General features: G+C 37.7%; 1 protein-coding gene across 1 annotated transcript in view; it reads left to right on the forward strand.

Annotated features, from left to right (window-relative positions):
* Positions 1–19,024, forward strand: part of LOC150084969 (acylphosphatase-2-like) — a 65,260-nt gene extending 46,236 nt beyond the window's left edge. The window contains exon 6 of the mRNA XM_090375677.1: positions 18,949–19,024. The gene's annotated coding sequence lies outside the window, so the exon portion shown is untranslated. The remainder of the gene's footprint in view (positions 1–18,948) is intronic.
* Positions 19,025–20,731: the final 1,707 nt, after the last annotated feature.

Raw genomic sequence — 20,731 nt, forward strand, 5'->3', positions numbered from 1 at the left:
TGATTAAAACTACAACACCAAATCTAGAGCGCGTGCTATAGTAAAAACATGCGCGTAGAATGCACACTGTAGTGGTACCGAAAATATTTAGAGGGGGGCCTCAAAATTTAATTACACCTGGGGCCTCTCAAGTGCTAAATCCATCACTGATTCTAAGGTTGGTGTAGTGGACAAACCTAGCTCAATGAATGATTCTTTTCTTTACACCCGATGGGGAGTGTAAAGAAAAGAAATACCAATCTCAAATTAGAACTTGGTGCATTAAGAGAAGAATTTTAGGCACTGAAGAAATGAGTTCTTGCCCTAGAAACAAATGTAACTGGGAGCTCGTCGTGGACTCACTCTTATCTGGGACCCCCAATTAAGCTCCCAGACCAGAATAGTCAAGTGCATACTATTCTGGCTTACAATAACAGTCAAAATCTTAATACCAGTATTTTGGGATTTTTAATTTATGAAACCGGGATACTGGTGTTAATACCGGTATTCCAAAAACAAACTTTTTTCTCAATAAATTTTGATGACAATTGGGTGCAATAAAGTAAGTAAAAAACAAGTACTGTAATTATTTGAATTCACGTTTTAAATAAACTTTTATTACAATAATAAATAATCTGAAAAAAATCATTAAAATAGAGTTATTCTAAAAACAAAAAAAAAAAAAAATACATATTGTTACTGCAAAGTTTAGTTATGTTTAAGCGTCCACACTACCTGTCCGAATAAAATGAGCTTTTAAGAAACATAAGCAATCAATAGTATGATCGTTTAAAATGGGTCTAATTTTGGTACATACAGTATTTGATTACCGGCAGAAAATGCCCTTTCGGATTCTATTCTGGTACTATTGTACTGAGATAATCATAGACTATCTCAGTCCATATTTTCTAGGCTTTGAACTTTTTTAGCAAAAATAGTTAAAAGTATTTCATTAATTTCCGACTGAAGTTCATCTTTTAAAATCTCATTGGAGTCAGGCTATTTCTTATTTTGGAAAGAATTTGCGGAAAACTGATGTTCTGTTCCATGTTGGTCTGATAGATAGACTTCCGGGATGGTCAGAAAAGTGGCAGCTATGCTTTAATTCAGCAAAATGCAAGGTCTTACACCTGGGGAACAGCAACCCCAAAATAACTTATACACTTGGTGGAGTTGAACTAAAGTCAGTAGTGGAGGAACGGGACTTGGGAGTTACGATACGGTCAGACATGAAGTTGTCCGAGAATTGTGGACAGGTTGCAATGTTGCATGGTGTCCTATCGATGATTTATTGAACATTTGCTAGTAGAGATGATGACATCATAATCACATAAAGATGATTTTATAACCTTTATGTGATTAAATTATAAGCATTATTTTTTTTAAATTAGTACAGTCAGTCCTCGTATAACATGTGTTTACACTACACGAATACAATCATACATGATTTATAAATAGGGGAACGATATCATATATAACACGAACTGAATTCACTTATGCATGATTCACCTTTGTGTTTACAAGAAATGGCAGCCGGACCGACTGAACACAACACGATAGGAATGAAGAGTAGATTTTGAAAATGTATTTATGTTTTTCATATCAGTGAAGGGGAAATGCATTTCACCATAATAACGTAAAAACCCACACAATTCGGTATTATTGCAAATGCAATTAGATCGAGTTTACTACCAGTTTATAACAGATTCCATTAGCAGGAATGCAACTGGAAATTGTTTTTATTGTTTTATGGTAGTAACCCCCAGAAATGTGCTTTAGTAAAATGTGAGCTAGAGAGGTGTTCGTAGTGTGTCTCTGCCTTTACGGTGTTGTTTATTCAGTTGCTACAGATTTTGTTTGTGTATCAAACATGCCTCCTCATTTTGTAATTGTGCTTTATACCCTAAAAATGAGTAAAATACTTAAAAGGTGTGAAAAGGAAGCATCCTGGTGAAGACACTACAGATTCAGAGAGAAAAAGAAAAGCAATATCGATAAACAGAGGCGGACAGGGTCAAAAATTCTTACTCGGGAAAATTTGTAGTGGCCTCAAACTAGTGTTTATGGCCAAAATCACACCGGCCTCCGACCCACCATGGTTTCCCTGGTAAGGCTTATAGCCAGTTCGCCTCTGTCAATAGAGAAAAAATATGAAATTGGGAAACGCTTTGAGCAAAATGAAAGACTGTGTGATATTGCACGTACTACAGGCCTAAATGAGGGAACACCGAGAATTAGAAAGAATGCAGGAAAATAAAAACAACTTTCATAGCAGGAACAACTCAAAGTGTAATTAAAATCCATTAGATCAAGACACAAAGAATTGGAAGAGATGGACCAGCTGTCATCTGTTTCCATAGAAAATCAAACAGAAAACAAGTTTGCTTACGATAGAAGCAAAAGCATTAACAATATTTTATTACGTAATAGTCGTAATAAAATACTTACGTATTTTATTACGATAATTTATTGTGTTTGGTAGTGTTTTGATTACAAATGTGTTGAACAATCTTGGGTGGTCGGCGCCTAACCCTATTTTTCCCATAGGGCCTATTGTTTATATTGCACGATTTTGCATTGCACAAGGGTTTCTAGGAACACAACTATCGTGCTATACGAGGACTGACTGTACTGAAAAACTGAGGTTTTTTGTATCAATACTGAAAAAAAATGACTGGGATTCCGGTATTGTAAACCCTACTCTGGTTAAAGGCAATCTAGTTTTATTGCAAGACCATTATCAAGGAAATGGGTAATGTTTTTTGTAATAAAGATAGGTGGACCAGAACCAGGGCGTTTTTGCTGGAAGTAACAGTTGATGATGTTACCAACAAATTGTCAGATTTTAAGCAGATTAAAGAGAGCATTATTATTCACTTGGAAACTAACAATATTAAACGAATACAGCCTGACCATTGTAGTCTTTATAGTCTTTGTTGGATAAACATAGGACCATGCTGAAAAAATGCTATGAGTTAGGTCTGAATGTGTATGTCTGCAGTTCTGTCCAGAAATGATAGGAGGGATTTTATGTTGAAAGCCATGTGAATTAACTCAAGACTTTAGGGAATCTGCAAGGCTCTAGGGGGAAATTTTAATCATCATGGCTCTCACTTTTAGGTAGGAGGAATTTGGTAGAGATGGTATTCATTTAGACAAAGGTAGTGCAAGAATTTTTGCCAGTATCATTGAGGATACCGTAAGAGTTCAGGGAAACTGCTAATTAGGGGAAGTAACGCTTGAACTCACCTCATGGATTCTTGTTTATTGCCACCACAGCCAATGTTGACAAGATCTTCTGAGTGTAGCAACATTTCAAATGAGCAGGATGTGAAAGATAGGGAAACAAATCTAAATAATTTCAAGGGGTGTGTCAGGGTACTAAACTGTAGAAGAATACTTAGTTTTAACTGTGTCTACAGTAACATCAGCAGCGATGTCAGTAAAATGGCTGTATTTGAACTCCTGGTTAGGACATCTAATGCTGACATAAGAGGGCTAACAGAAACGTGGTGCCACCCGGAAATTGGGAACGACAAGTTCCATTGTAGTATGGATAATGTATTTAGGAAAGACGGAAGATAGGAGTGGTTGTGGTGTGATGCTTCTTATCAAAAGCAGCCTGAGTGCAAAAAGAGCTTTTGCTGAGTCTGAAGTTGTCTGTCAGCATAGAATCTGTGTGATGGGAGTTAGTTGGATGCGAAAGTATAATACACCTCAAGCACAACTTCCTTGCACTCAGCAAGAGATCTCACTGATACAGGAGGAGTACCCAGAGAAAAACACAGCCACTGGATATTTGAGGAAAACCAGAGAGCTTTCTACAAGCCCAGTGGACATATAGACATGTATAGTATCTTATGCAGAGCAGCTCCAGAACTTTAGTTCAACTTCACCATGATACACTGTGATGATATGGAACTCTACAAAAGGCCAGAAAGGTGTGTAACATGTTTGTGCAACAAAATTGTTGTTGTGTTGTTTAGTTGTTTCTGGCCACTTAATTACCAGGAAGGCAATCACCTGAAAAGCCTGCTCTATCTACGCCATGGGGAGGTTGGCCACAACAAAGTATGTGCTGTAGGCCACCTTAACAATCTCATATACCAGTCCTGAAAGGGACAATATCTTGCACTTATTAGAGGTAGTGCATTACTAATGGGTGCCAGCCATCCTATAGTTAAGACAGTCCACATCTCCACTACCAGAAAAAAAACCATTGGACAAGAGGAGAAGGAGAGCAGTGGACACCCTTGTCCAGAAAATACTCGAGGAGTTCTGGGGCAATCTGTGGAGCAGAAAAGCTAGCCATTACAGCCATGATAGACCTAGAATGGAACAAAACAAATGACATACAAGAGATGACACAATGGGAGAGTCAGGAGGAAGAAGTACAATAGTTAATCAGCAAGTCCTGCAACTGGTGAACCCTAGGGATAGATAACATCCGCAACTGGGAAGCATTCAAAGAACTTATCTTGGAAGCTACTAGGCTTTACATACCAACTAAGAAATATTGTTCAAGGTTTAGGCCAAAATGGATGTCAGATGAACTAATGAGGCATATGGCAGAGAAGAAAAATGCATGGGATACTTACAAATTAACACATGACACAGAAGCCTATGATAGATACAAGTTGATATGCAACCAAGTTACAAATGAGGTTAGGCAGGCGAAGGCAGATTACGAGAAATCCTTGGCAAGGGATGCAAAGAAAAACAGCAAAGAGTTCTTTACTTATGTAAACTCTAGAAGGAAGGGGATGAATCAGATTGGTCCACTTGATATTGATGGGTCAACTGTTGATGATCCTGCTCAGGTAGCTAACAAACTAAATGAATATTTTGCATCGACATTCACACATGAGGAGTTATTCAGCAAGGGGAATGCCAGAGGTGTATTCAACTCTAGCAGTAAGCTACAGAATTTTGAAATAACTGGGAGTAAAGTGGAGGAGAAACTGTTGAAGATAAACACAAGAAAGGCACCCGGGGTGGATGGGATCTATCCAGTTATATTAAAGGAGGCAGCAAAGGAAGTAAGCAAACCCTTAGCCATAATTATGAGAGCTTCCTTGGACTCAGGGGAGGTACCCATAGACTGGAAATGTGCAAATGTGACCCCAATTCACAAAGGAGGATCAAAGGCTGACACAAGTAATTATAGACCTGTGAGCTTAACATCTGTTCCAGGAAAGTTAATGGAGGCACTGGTTAAAGAAGCACTGCAGGATCACTTAGACAAGACTTCAGTTATAGCTCGGACACAGCATGGTTTTGTTAAGGGGAAGTCTTGCCTGACCAATTTGATTGGATATTATGATGCAGTCACAAAAGAACTGGATGCAGGGAATAGCTTTGATATTATATACTTGGATCTTAGAAAGGCTTTTGATACTGTTGCACATGGAAGACTGCTACACAAATTGGAGCAGTGTGACATTGGAGGCAAATTGCTGCTATGGATAAAGGAGTGGTTGAGGGGGAGAAGACAGAGAGTGGTAATCAATGGACACTGCTCATCGTGGACTAATGTTATTAGTGGAGTCCCTCAGGGCTCAGTGTTGGGTCCATTATTGTTTTCTGTATTTATAAATGATATTGATGATGGTATATTAAGCTTAATGTCCAAGTTTGCAGACGATACAAAGGTTGGCAGGGTTGTCAAGGACACTACTGACACTATGCTGCTGCAACAGGATCTGGAAAGGTTGAGCAGATGGGCTGAGAGGTGGCAAATGAAGTTTAACATTGACAAATGTAAAGTACTACACATGGGAAACAGCAACCCCAGAGCAATGTATCAACTCTGTGGTACTACACTGACAGTGGTAGAGAATGAAAGGGACTTGGGGGTGATTGTGCAGGCAGATATGAAGTTCTCTGAGCAGTGCAGACGGGCTGCAAGAGTGGCTCATGGAGTATTGTCAATGATATACAGGAATTTTTCCAGCAGGGATAAGGAGGTGATTATTCCATTGTATAAGGCAATGGTCAGGCCACACCTAGAGTACTGTATACAGGTCTGGAGGCCTCATTTCAAGAAGGATGTAGAGCTGCTGGAACGAGTACAGAGAAGGGCAACAAGATTAGTGAATGGAACAAAGGGGTGCTCTTACGAAGAAAGGCTTAAGTTTTGCAAATTACAGTGTCTGGAGACTAGGCACCAGCGAGGTGATCTGATAGAGGTGTATAAAGCCTTGAATGGTTTAAGCATGCTCAATGCTGATGGGATTCTCCCTCTAGCTCAGAAAAATCACCTGAGAGGGTATAAATTCAAATTGAGGAAAGACAGATGTAGGATAGACGTGCGGAAATTTGCCTTTAGCCAGCGGGTGGTTGGTTGGTGGAACAGACTGCCATCCCTTGTGGTGGAGGTTGATAGCCTAAATAAGTTTAAGGCTCAGCTGGACAGGTATTTTGAACGAACAGAGGGGTGAAGTGGAAGTGGGTTTTTTTTTTTTTGGCTGATGCTGCATAAGCTTGCTTTTTTGCATCAAATGCCTCTACTAATGCTAATGCTAACTACTGGCACAAGAAGAACAGCTACACACAGGCACATAGTAGAGCAGTTCACTCAGATGATAAGGCACCTTGACACAATACTAGAGTCACTGACTCAAAGGAATCACCTGCCTAAAGGCTAAAGACAAAGACACTACTCCTGGCAAAGTACAGAACAATCATCTGTCTCCCAACAATGTACAAGATCCTAACCAACTGCATAACCAAGAAGATATCAAACCAGTTGGAGAACTAGAACATCATGGTCGAGCAGCAGAAGGAACATAAGCAGATGAGCAAAGGATGCAAAGTACTATTGACCCAGCAATTATGGAGCAAAAAAGCACTGAAACCTGTACATGGCCTACATTGACTACTACAAGGCCTTCAACTCTGTACCCCATAGCTGGCTGATAGTGACACTGAAAATCTACAAAATCAACCCGACACTGACACACTTCTTAGAAGCAACCGTGGCAAAATGGAGGACCATCATCACAACTAGACTGATCACCATCAGAAGAGGAATCTTCAAGGGAGATGCCCTGAGACCACTATGGTTCTGTCTAGCACTCAAACCCCTGTCCACCATGCTCAACAACAGCAAATACGGATATGCTCTTAAAGAATCAAAGAAGAACCTGTATACCCCCCTCTCACCTGATGCATATGGATGACATCAAACTATGCGGCAACCAAGAATCAAGTCCAACAACTATTCCAGATCACCGAAGAGTTCGGCACTGACATCAGAATGCAATTTGGCCTAGACAAGCACAAGACCTATAAATTGCATCAGGGAAATCAGTCAGCCAAAACTACCAGCCGAAGACTGGTTGTTGGTTGTTGTTGTTTGGTTTTTAGGAGCATTAGCAGCTAAGGCCATATTGCTCTGGGATATGCGGTGTTCATTCCTTGACCTTCCCGCATCCTCCGTATTTGGTGGTGATGGGCTCAAACCCCGGTCTAATCAAGAAGCGTGTGCTATGCACTGCTGCTCCTTCCTGCCTGGCTACGGAAGCACCTTGAAGATTGGCGAAAGGATTGAAGCCATGACGGAGAGATCTATAAATATCAGAGCAATGCAGGCTCAACAGCAAGAAAACAAGGAGATCAAGGCCCACCTAACTGAAAAATGCCAAATACCTTCAGAGACAGGAGCCTGCTAAAAAAAAAAAAAAAAAAAAAAACTGAATGATGGAAATGTGGTCAGAATCATAATCACCTATTCAGTCCCAGTACTAGCATGCTCCTTCGAGGTAATTTATTGGACTGACGTCGAGCTGGAGGAAATTATGAGATCTACCAGGATAATAATGACCAATTTTTTGACATAAAATCAGCTTTCAACAATGTGCCAATTCAAACACTGCTGCACATATTACAGAATTATTTCAAGGCAACTGACTTATTAATCTCCATTCTCTGCAACCCCCTTGATGAAAGGATACTCATTGTAACCCATAGTCACTACCAGACTATGACAACTGTAAGAATAGGAATACCACAAGATGGGGTCTTATCTACCACGCTCTTTGCACTCATCTTAGAACCATTTCTAGTGAAGTTTACAAACTTCAGCTCTTATGCTGACGACTTGAACTGTTCGTAATCTCTGATGACATTAAAAACATTGAAGAAATAAATCAAAATACTGCTGCACAAATTAATCAACTTTTTGACTACTTACATATGGCAGGGCTCCAACTAAATCAAAAAGCATCCTCCCAAATATCGATCACCAAGAAGTGGAGAAAACATGATATTCAAGCTGTAATAAATGGCAATAAAGTCACCAAGGTATTGTCCCACATGGATCTTGGTCTCACCTGAAATGAAAACCTTACTTTCCAGGACCATTTCATATATACAAAGAAAACATATGCAGCCAGCCTTCTGGCCGATCCACCAGGAGCTTGTTGGTTGTCAAAATAAATCCCTCATTTGCAAATACATTGAAAGGTGTCTCATGCCCATCGCTTTATATGCATCTGAGCTATGGTCCTCAGCCCCATCAAGTATTTCAAAGAAATTTCTGGCAATTGAGTATTGGGTTCTGAGGTGGCTGAACAGGAGCCATGGTAATGCTTTCACCATCTCTATTTCTATACTACATGCATATGACACCATGGAAAATCGAAATTCTGGAAAAGAACTTCATCACTATTGCAAAACTATTGCTGACTAATAAGATAGATTCCCCCAGTGTGCAAGAAATCATCTCAGCAGCAAGTATCCATCCTAGGGAGCGACATAATCTACATCATAGATCAACTCTTACCAACCTCATCTGCCTTAGAGGCATGTTTCCAGTAAATATTATTGAACATTTCAACCAGCTGCAAATTGACCCCAACAAACTATTGGATGACAAGAAATACAGAAAGAATATCCTGGAAGACTTACATCGAAGGCTTTACCTGCAGTGAATCCTGACACAATCGTGTTACTACATCTACCTGGCACATTATGGCCTTAGCTGCCAATGTGCCATTAAAAACCAAATCAACCAACCAACTCCATCTACCAGTCCATCATCTGACATCTATGGGCGCATACATTCAGGAACTTCTGTACTTGAAGACTTTGGCTATCTTTTTAATAGAAGGTAGCTGACGGAGCAATATGGCCTTAGTTGCTAATGCTCCTAAAGCCAAATAACAACAACAACTGATAGGGTAGCTGAATTCATATTGCAAACTTAATTTTCCTGTGTATAAATGTTCAAACCTAAGTTATCTCCCTCATGTTAATATATACTTAAACTATACCAACTCCAGTCAGGTGCATCATCAAACACTGTCAATCATTCTTTTAATGTATATGTTTTTATAATTCTATGTACACCCTTCTAGCCAACCAGCTGTAGAGGGGGGGTGAAATCAAACTTAATAAACTGAGTAATAATAATAATAATAAAAGCTTTAAAATATTTAATAGAATTTAGTCATTGTGAAATTTGAAAGTCCTCCAGTATTGTCTTCGGTCATGATCTGCATCATTGATTATTATTTAATTGGAAAAGCGTAGCCATATATAATCCTTTATGGATTTGTGTTAATGTACAAAGTGCACTGCATGCCTGCACCTGTGTCGATTTTCTGTAGAATTCTGGTTTCTTTGACATTTTCTCTGTCTGTCTGTCTGTCTGTCTCTCTCTCTCTCTCTCTCTCTCTCTCTCTCTCTCTCTCTCTCTCTCTCTCTCTCTCTCTGTGTTTTACTACAGAGAGAGAGAGAGAGAGAGATTGCTCTTATTAAAGTTATTTGTTTTAGAACCATTTTGATATTTATTGTCCTGTTTTTCTACCTCCAAAAATGCTGAGTGGTGTATGTGCTTCTGTAACATTTTTGACTCATCCACTAGAGGGTTAAAAGAATGAAAGATAACCATACTTCATTCTGTAAGCCTTATCTTAGAGTTAAAATATATTGTATATAGTAATAGCATTATAAAATAATGAAATTATAGTAATTTCCTAGCACTGGAGATCAGGAATCTAATTTTAGTAAATTACCATATATATCAAACAAGTAGGTTTTATATGGAATGCAAGTAAGATTAAATAATCTACTTACTGTAAATCTGTAGTATGTATTTGAGTCAGCCAATATTCCACATGTGTATCTTCCCTCTGTGACAGCTGCACCAAGTTTAGAAATTGTGTTTACAGGTGGCTCTGTTTCAGGTACTATAAGAAATGTTAAGATAGTTCCATTATAGCTGTAGATGAGGATGATTGTATATATCCACCATGAACCAAATATTGCTCGTCTGAATCCAAATTTGAAATATGAGGATGTGTTTCCTGTTAGAATTTAAAAAAGAATCATCTGTCTTAATGTATTTTAATATAATCTTTGTTCATATAAGAATTTTTTTTTATTATTCTGCTAAAACAGCAAGACATATTGTGACTTCAGTATACTGAGATGCAGCATATATTTAAAGCACATATTTTCTTTACAATATTAAATTTCGTAAATACTGAAATGCTCCTTTTAACAAGAGCCAGTGTGATGAGGTTGTGCATTTACTATCTGCTTGCATATAGTAAACATGTTTGTATGTTGTATAATGTATCAAATATGAAATTGATACATTTCTTCAAGTTTATTGCATTTTATAACTTTTAAACTTTTTGTGTTTTTTTGGGGTTGTGTCAAGAACATTTCAAATAATGTCTTTGTGTGTTTACTAATTGTCTTGAAAACTTCTGGTAAGGCTACCATCTGTCATCTATTTTCAAGTGATTGTGAACTTCATAATAGATGGCAGCATAAAAATAACTTTTAAAATCAGGGGATGTCATTGCCTATCAGCCATTGTTGTCCAGTTTTAGTAGTGGCAAATAATATGAGAAAGCAAGCTTATAAAGCATCAGCAAAAAAAAATAACCTACCCACATCACCCGCCCTTCCCTTCTAATAAATTGTCTAGTTGTTCCTCAAATTTATTCAGGCTACTCGCTTCCACAACAACATATGGAAGTTTGTTCCAACAATCAACCACCCACTGGCTGAAGACCAACTTTCACACATGTATCCTGCAACCACCCTACCTTAATTTGAATGTTTGCTCCCTCATGTGTAGTCTGAGCAGAAGAAGAATACCATCAGCATTGAGCTTACTCAATCCATTCAAAGTATTAAACAGCTTAACTAGATCACACTGCAGATGCATAGTCTCCAGACTCTGCAATGTAATCTACATCATTGAAGAATTGAAGCCTTTCTTGGTAAGACTACCCTTTTGTTCCCCTCACCAAGCTCTGCATTCTCTGCACCTGTTCTAGCAGATATACATCCTTCTTAAAATGAGGCCTCCAGACTTGTATGCAGTACTCAAGTTGCCATCTAACCAGTGCCTTGTACAATGGGATAATCACCTCCTTATCTCCCTGCTACAAAGTTCCTCTATATCATTGGCAAATCCCCTCGAGCTGTCGTAGCAGTCTGTCTGCACTACTCAGCAAACCTCAAATCTTTTTCATTTTTCACTACCCTGAATGTGATACCACACAGTTGGTACATTAATCTGGGATTACATTACCCAAACACATTATTTTGCATTTGTCAATGTTAAACTTCAACTACCATTTCTTAACACATCTGCCTATGTTTTCTAAATGTTACAGTAGCTTACCTTAATTATTGTCATTAACTACCCTGCCCTACTCTGAAGGTGACGTTGTCCATCATTTGCAAACTTAGACATTAAGCCTGATACATCTTCATAAATATCATTAATAAACATAGAAAACAATATTGGGCCCAGCACTGAATCCTGGGAGACTTCACTAGTAACATTAGTCCATGAAAAGCAGCTTCCATTAATAACCACTCTGTCTTCTCCCAGTCAACCATCCCTTTATTCATAGCAGTAACTTGCCCTTAATCTTAATGCCACACTGCTCCAATGCAAAGGTTGAGCAGCTGGTGCTGAGTGACTGACGATTCATTTCATCTGAAATGCAGTGGGAATTTATTATGGGTCTGTCCACAGCATTTTAAATGACCATCTGCATATGTCTAAGGTCTCCGCATGGTGGGTTGCAAGGTTGCTGATGCCTTTGCAGAAGCAATGTCCTTGCCAACTGTTGGATTTGTATAATGTGGATGTTCAGAACTTTTTTGATCGGTTGGTGACAAATGCTGGGTATACCAGTATGATCTGGAGACTAAAGACATGTGGAAGCACACCTCCTCTCCACCTCCCAAAAAAGGCAAAGACCACTCCATGAGCAAAGAAGGTGACGTTGTCCATGTTTTGGGACAGAAAAGGGGTTATCCTGACAGATTACCTACCTTGTGGTTACACACTTACCAGAGAATACTACAGAAACCTTGAAAAAGTTGCACGATGCTTTGAAGGTGAAAAGGCACAGAATGTTAACCAAAGGTGTCATCTTCTGTCAAACAATGCTCACATGGCCGTTGCTGCCACCAACTTTGTTGCCCAGTGTGTCTTCAAACTACTGCAGCACCCACCCTATTGTCCTGACCTAGCACCGCCAGACTTCTTGTTTTGAGAAATGAAGAAACCATTGTGTGGACCGCTTTGATTTGTCTCAAGAAGTCATCAATGAAGTGGAATCGTGGTTTCAGACAAAAAGTGCAGACTTTTATGATCATGGTATTAAACAACTGTTCAATAGATGGGAGAAATGTGTACTGTACATGGAGAGTATATAGAAAAGGATTAAAGTTCCTGTGAAGTTTCACCCTTCTAGGGCTATTATTTCTGGATAAGGGTAAAAACTTTTTGCTCTCCCTTGTATATATATATATATATATATAAACTTAAGTGAGAATAATGATAAAAAATAAATTAAAATGCCAGCAGCATGGCAAGACAGAAGAGCAAAGATTGTGAAATTATATATAACGATCAAACCAACAGGGAGGGAAGAGAATAAAATTATTGCGGCAGAAACTCTCAAATATAATTTAGAAGTCTAAATACAAAGATAATAAAATATAATCAATTAAATTTTGAATAGCCAATTAAATGAAATTTAACAGCATCCCCTCTGATGGGCACCAGGTCCCAATTTATGTGAAATATCATGAGCAGAGATGTGAACAACTACAATAAAACAAAAATAGACTGACCATTATGCCCGGCGGATAGGGGAAACCCTGGAGCCTGCAGAAAATAATAAAATACTTTGACCGTTATGCCCCATCTCAACATAGGACCAGAAGGCCAGTAATGATCAGGGAATCGCTGCATTTCGATCGCTAGCCAAATCGCCGCAAAGTCGAATCGATCGAAAGATCAGTCCACCATCCGATCCCCAGATCGAACCACCAATGCAGAGGACTTGAATAGCGGTGGTCCTGATGCAGCAAAAATTAAAAATAGGACAGATACAAGCACTCAAATACAAAGCCACACCACTGACAAAAGTAATTTTAACCAGATTATATAGGCAAAACATGAACTATGGATGGCAGACTTCCCTCCCTGTTGGTTTGATCGTTATGTATAATTTCACAATCTTTGCTCTTCTGTCTTGCCATGCTGCTGGCATTTTTATTTATTTTTTATCATTATTCTCACTTAAGTTTATATCTCAAGCGTCATGTAAAGGAAAATGCTTTTTACTGCCTCTATATGCTTTACCCCTTTTTTATGTAAGATTCAGTTTTCAGCTATTTCAAACATTATTCAAATATATATATATATATATTTAGCTTCAACAATTTCTCTTCCACTTTCCTCTCATGCAATCAAGTGGACCAATGTGATTCAACCCTTCCTTCCACTCAGTGCTGGACTAAGATATTGTTGAGCCCCAGACAAAGATTATTTTGGTGCCCCTTTCCATATCCTAGAATTGTGTAGGGTTTTGTAAAAAAAATCTTTCTCTTGCTCTTCAGCTTCTGGTGCCCCGGGCTGCTGCCATGTTAGCCCATGCCTTAATCTGGCACTGCTGCTACTGTTAATATAAATAAAGATGTCTTTGCTGCTTTTCTTTTCATTCTTTGCCAGAGCATTCTAATTCATGTGCAGGATTTTTTTTTTTTTTTTATGAATTTTAAAAATTCCATGAAAAAACCTTACTCCAGAAAAATTACTTCTGAAATAGTTCAAGTTCCTCATTCTTGAAATATTTATAGAGTTTTCATAGTCAGAAACCATCACTTAGATTAATATAAATGGAGTTAGGCTATGTCATATCACTGGATTGTGTCTGTAAATAAGACTTGTCCATTTGCAGGATAAGAAATTCCAGGAAAAATTCTGTATATTCCTGTGTCTTGAGATCTACCCACTTGAAAATTAGGTTAGCTGTAATGCATATCTTCCAATTGCTACACATTAGAAAAGGTATGGTAGGCAGTGTAAAATTATTAGCAGTGCTGAGTGTAATGTGCATAATTTGAGCATGTTTTGTGTAGTAGTCCATAAAGAGCAATACAAACTTGCTCCAGTTTTATTGATTGTGGAATCCTTCATACTTGAACCTTAGAATGTGTTTTCCATTTTTTTCATAAATGTTTATATGCTCGTTAAATTTTGAGTTTTTCAGTGTTATGCATTTTGCAGCATTTATCAAACTAATATACATCTTGATTGCAATTATTTCAAATTACCTTGGTTAATTTGTGTTCCAAACAAATTCCAAAAGAACGTTCTGAATGGCATCTTCTTACATCTCATAGTGATGTATGCTATGTGATTTAAACAGAAGACTGATGTCGTCACTGAAAATAAGGCTACGAATACAGCAATCCACATCTATAAAATATAGTAATTTTCATACACTTTAAAAGTATACTTCTTTGGACAAATAAGTTTACATTAACAAGATTCTGATTAAATAAGAGGTATTTCATTTCGTCATAGTAATTACTGAAAAAATTTTCAAATTACTATGACAAAATAATAGGCTGATTTGAATGTTGTGCAGGCTAAAAAACCCAGAATTACTTAAGGAGAAATCCTATTTCCTCTGCATGAGAAATTTCTCACATCAATAATAATGAACTCAGACCTCTCTGAAAGTGAGCCATGATGGTGTACCATGCCATAAGCTACTACTGAGGACCTGATATTAATTGTATAAATACTTGTTTATATCCTATATGACCATGGCCACAGATGTTTATAGCTTCGTTGCTGTTTTAATTGCTGCTAATAAACCAGCCCAATAATGGTCTTCTGATATTTTTGGGTTGGTCTTGCGATGTGTATACCCATGCCTATATACATTAACCCCATTCCTACAGCCAGTCAAAACATGTATTTTAGTGAGAGATCACTGTTAGTAAAAAATGGATTTCATTAAAAGACAGCTTTGCTGTCTGCAAAAAGTGTTAAACTAAAGATTAAATTATTAGAATTCAGTACGTATCAAAAATTAAATTATTATAGCTTAGGAGCATTTCACAATAAAACATTGTTAAAAATAAAATATTCTTATACTTAACATTACTGTTGTTCAATTTATATTACAAATTTCAATTGAAAGTATTGTGATATAGAATTTTTTTTGTCTAGAAATAGAAGCAACTTTGAGTAAGTAACTTCAGTTTTAGAAATTTCTGATATAAATAATTATAATTTAACCCTCTGTCACCCTCAGTTTTAACAAAGACACTTGCATTGCATCTGTGTTGATACCCATTTTAGTTTTAATTATAGAAAACTTTTTTTACTGAATTGAAAATGGCAATCTGTTAATTATAATTTTCTGAAGCCCATTAAAAATATCAAATGAAAATAGGCGGCAGAAACCAATAATAATAATAATAATGATGAAGTTTTTATCATTTTTCAGAATTTTTCAAAACCCATACTCTTGCAGGGTGGCTCGAAAATGCAATGTGAGCATCAGTATTTTTGTCAGGTGTTCACATTTAGTAGGAACAGTCAAAGTTCTATGGCAAGATTAGACACCTATTATCATCGTCTCGCAGATGCTGTGTGAGAATTAAAACTGCTTGGAAGAAAGACACTTTTGCTCACCCTGGTGTCTGCTAAATGCCACACAAAAAATTAATATTTCATAATTCAGTTATAGCTCAGACGCAGCATGGTTTTGTTAAGGGCAGGTCTTGCCTGACCAATTTGATTGGATACTATGATGTAGTCACAAAAGAACTGGATGCAGGGAATAACTTTGATATTATATATTTGGATCTTAGAAAGGCTTTTGATACTGTTGCACATGGAAGACTGCTGCACAAATTGGAGCAGTGTGGCATTGGAGGCAAATTGCTGCTATGGATAAGGGGATGGTTGAGTGGCAGAAGACAGAGGGTGGTAATCAATGGACACTGCTCAACGTGGACTAATGTTATTAGTGGAGTTCCTCAAGGTTCAGTGTTGGGTCCATTGTTGTTTTCGGTGTTTATGAATGATATTGATGATGGGATATCAAGTTTAATGTCTAAGTTTGCAGATGATACAAAGGTTGGCAGGGTCATTAAGGACACTACTGACGCTATGCTGCTGCAACAGGATCTGGAAAGGTTGAACAGATGGGCTGAGAGGTGGCAAATGAAGTTTAACATTGACAAATGTAAAGTACTACATATGGGTAACAGTAACCCCAGAGCAATGTATCAACTCTGCGGTACTACACTGACAGTGGTGGAGAATGAAAAGGACCTGGGGGTAATTGTGCAGGCAGATATGAAGTTCTCTGAGCAGTGCAGACGAGCTGCAAGAGTAGCTCATGGTGTCTTGTCAATGATATACAGGAATTTTTCTAGCAGGGATAAGGAGGTGATTATTCCCTTGTATAAGGCAATGGTTAGGCCACATCTTGAGTACTGTATACAGGTCTGGAGGCCTCATTTCAAGAAGGATGTAGAGCTGCTGGAACGGGTACAGAGAAGGGCAACAAGATTAGTAAATGGAACAAAGGGTTGCTCTTACGAAGAAAGGCTTAAGTTTTGCAAATTACAGAGTCTGGAGACTAGGCACCGGCGAGGTGATCTGATAGAGGTGTATAGGCTTTGAATGGTTTGAGCATGCTCAATGCCAATGGGATTCTTCATCTTTCTCAGAATAATCACCTCAGAGGGCATAAATTCAAATTGAGGAAGGACGGATGTCGGATAGATGTGCGGAAATTCGCCTTTGGCCAGCGGGTGGTTGGTTGGTGGAACCGACTTCCATCACTTGTTGTTGAAGTTGATAGCCTAAACAAATTTAAAGCTCAACTGGACAGGTATTTCGAACGAATGGAGGGGTGAAATGGGAGAGGGTTTTTTTTTTTTTTTTTTTTTTTTTTGGCTGATGCTGAATAAGCTTGCTTTCTTGCATCATATGCCTCTACTAATGCTAATGCTAATAATTCATAGTATATTGAAATGGAAGCAGAAAATTTGGATGTTGTGCAGCCTAAAAAACCCAGAATTACTTAAGGAGAAATCCTATTTCCTCTGTGTACCTTTACCTACCAGTGTTCTAGAGAACATTTGTATGCAAAGGTACACAGGAGAATTAGATTTCATTTACAAATTATAAACAAAAAAAAAAAAAAAAACAGAAAAATTTTAAAAGTGGCATCTGTCAGATGCCATACTAGCATTGGAAGGTTAAGCTTAAAAAATGTTTCAATTTTTTAAGCATTTGTTATCTTAAGCTTAAGAAATGTTTCAATTTTTAATCGTTTGTTAGCATTAGCATTAGCATTAGTAGAGGCATTTGATGCAAGAAAGCAAGCTTATGCAGCATCAGCCAAAAAAAAAAAAAAAAAAAAAAAAGTAACATAAATAAATAAAAATAACCACTTCCACTTCGCCCCTCTGTTCGTTCGAAATACCTGTCCAGCTGAGCCTTAAACTTATTTAGGCTATCAACTTCCACGACAAGGGATGGAAGTCTGTTCCACCCACCAACCACCCGCTGGCTAAAGGCAAATTTCCGCACATCTATCCTACATCTGTCTTTCCTCAATTTGAATTTATGCCCTCTCAGGTGATTTTTCTGAGCTAGAGGAAGAATCCCATCAGCATTGAGCATGCTCAAACCATTCAAGGCTTTGTACACCTCTATCAGATCACCCCGCTGGTGCCTAGTTTCCAGACACTGTAATTTGCAAAACTTAAGCCTTTCTTCGTAAGAGAACCCCTTTGTCCCATTCACCAATCTAGTTGCCCTTCTCTGTACTCGTTCCAGCAGCTCTACATCCTTCCTGAAATGAGGCCTCCAGGCCTGTATACAGTACTCTAGGTGTGGCCTGACCATTGCCTTATACAAGGGAATAATCACCTCCTTATCCCTGCTAGAAAAATTCCTATATATCATTGACAATACACCATGAGCTACTCTTGCAGCTCGTCTGCACTGCTCAGAGAACTTCATATCTGCCTGCACCACCTTTTAATTGTTATCTAACAATTAAAAGTAGTGTGTTCGTGCATGTTAACCTATACTGGAAAGTATTTGTAAAAAGACCAAGTCACACTCGCTATGCTGTGGAAAGAAGGAATAACTGTTATACTCAAAATTGTTTTAAATAACAAAAGTAGAACTAGCAAATTTGAAATCATCTTTAAATTTTCTGTTTGATTTATCTGATGAGCAGTTAAAGATTTTTTTTAAATAAACCATTTAGTTTTTATTAGAAATGAAGAAGAATAGAACAGAAATAATTGAAATTAATGAAATCATTTTAAAAAAATGAAAAATCTTCTACTGCAAGTGTAACTTCTAATGTAATTTATAACTAGGTTATAGTTTAGATGTAGTAGTATCAATTGGAGCTCCTCAAACTCAAAACTCACTTATATCAGAAATGTAATGGCCTCAAAGGTGTGTGAATAATATCTAATATTTCTTAAGATTACAGCCACATGACATTCTGATCCATGTATATGATAAAGCTTAGTCTACATTTTTATCAGATTGCAAATTGACTATTTGCATGCCGCATGCAAAGATTGTAATCACCTACTTACTGATGGTTGGAAAGGTCTTACAAATACAAATGTTTTTGATTTCAGCTGTGGTATCCTTACAATAAAAGACACTGGGTCAAAACGATATGGTGTAGAAAAATCCAGGACCTCGCTCCGCTTCTCATTGATAGCAAACATGTTAACAGCAATGTCGGCTTCCTGTAAAAATATGGAAAATATTGCACTTATTTATGTAATAATTATTTACTTTTATGATAAAAACACTTTAGTTAGTATTTTCCTGTCGTGTCCATATCTTTATTAATGACACTGGTGTAAGCATATAATATTTAACATCTTAAGAGTACTAATGATACAAAGGTGGACTGGGTGGATAATGATGGTAATCACAATATGCTACTTCATGAAGACCAAGATAAATTAAGCAGACAAGCTGAAAAATGGCAATTGAGGTTTAACATTGATAAGTGCAAGGTATTGCATTTGGGTAGCAGTAATCTCAGAATAAAATACCAGGTGGGGAGTACCACATGGGTAGTGGAGAATGAAAAATACCTAAGGGGTAATTGTACAGTCCAACACAAAGTTCTCTGTGCAATGCAGACAGCCCATGGGTTTCTGAATGATATACAGGAATTTTGTCAGCAGAAACAAAGAGGTGATATGTTGTATAAGGCAGTGGTTAGGCTGCATTTTGAATACTGCATACAAGTTTGGAAGCCTCATTTTAGGAAAGATGTAGATCTGTTGGAAAGTGTGTAGAGAATGGCCAGGGCTGACCAGGAACACAAAAGGTCTTTCTTACCAAGAAAGACATGAGTTCTGTGAAGTGAAGACTCTGAAAACTACAAGAATCCACAAGGGAGACCTAATTGAAGTATTTGAAGCTTTAAATGAGTTGGGTAAACTGAATGTTGTTGATATCCTTATTCTTTATTGGATGACATAAATTTGAAAAAAATGGATGCAGGTTAGATATACATGCCTGTTTGCCTTCAATCTATTGAAGGCAAACAAGTTTGCACATTATTATTATTATTATTATTAGCCATATAATGCAAGGAAGCCTGGGGCTTATGCTGCGCCATCCAAAAAAAAATTTCTGAGTTGCTCTGAGAGAGAGAGGGGGGGGAGAAGTAGAAGGGAATTGCCAAGAAAGAGAAGAATGATGATATCCAGCTCAGGACCCTGGGTGTGCCAAGCCCATACTCACCAGATGTGAGCCCTTGGGGTAATTGATTGGAAATTTTCCATTGGTCAATTGATTGTGGGGCTAAATTTCTACCTTCTGTTGTGGAAGTGGTAGTTTGATAAATTTAAAGAAGGAATAGACAAATGAAAGGGATATTTTTTTGATAGTTGATGCTCTATGAGCTTTGCTTCCTTGCATTATTTTGCTGATACTAGTACCTTTTATATGTAGTATGCAAGCCTGTTGTCAACATTTATGAGGGCAGAGTTGTGTCAAGACTAAGTGCCTGGATATGCAAACAATATTTTGTCCTCTCCTTCATGTGTAATGTCTCAGTAATATTCGTTTTGTTGCCTTTTAGAATTTTATGCATTCACTTCCAGGCTTCCATGATAACACAGCCACACTCATTTATTTTTAACTCTTTAATACTCTAGAACTACTGTTTACTCAACTGTAATCCTCAGTACCTTTCAAGAAAATTTCTCCTTTGTTTCTCCTAAAAACTTAAACTCTCCTTTGAATAAGATCAGATTGATCCCCATGTGACAGAGAGTTGTGGTGAAACTGGTGACTGGTTGAAAATATCTTAAATTACCATAGCAAGGTATTAATATAATTTATATTAAAAAGCAAAATGACTACATTTAAATCTAAACTGCATCCCTCATTTTA

The sequence above is a fragment of the Mastigoproctus giganteus genome, chromosome 6, assembly GCF_048544385.1.
Source record: "Mastigoproctus giganteus isolate SK-2022 chromosome 6, ASM4854438v1, whole genome shotgun sequence".
NCBI lineage: Eukaryota > Metazoa > Arthropoda > Arachnida > Uropygi > Thelyphonidae > Mastigoproctus > Mastigoproctus giganteus.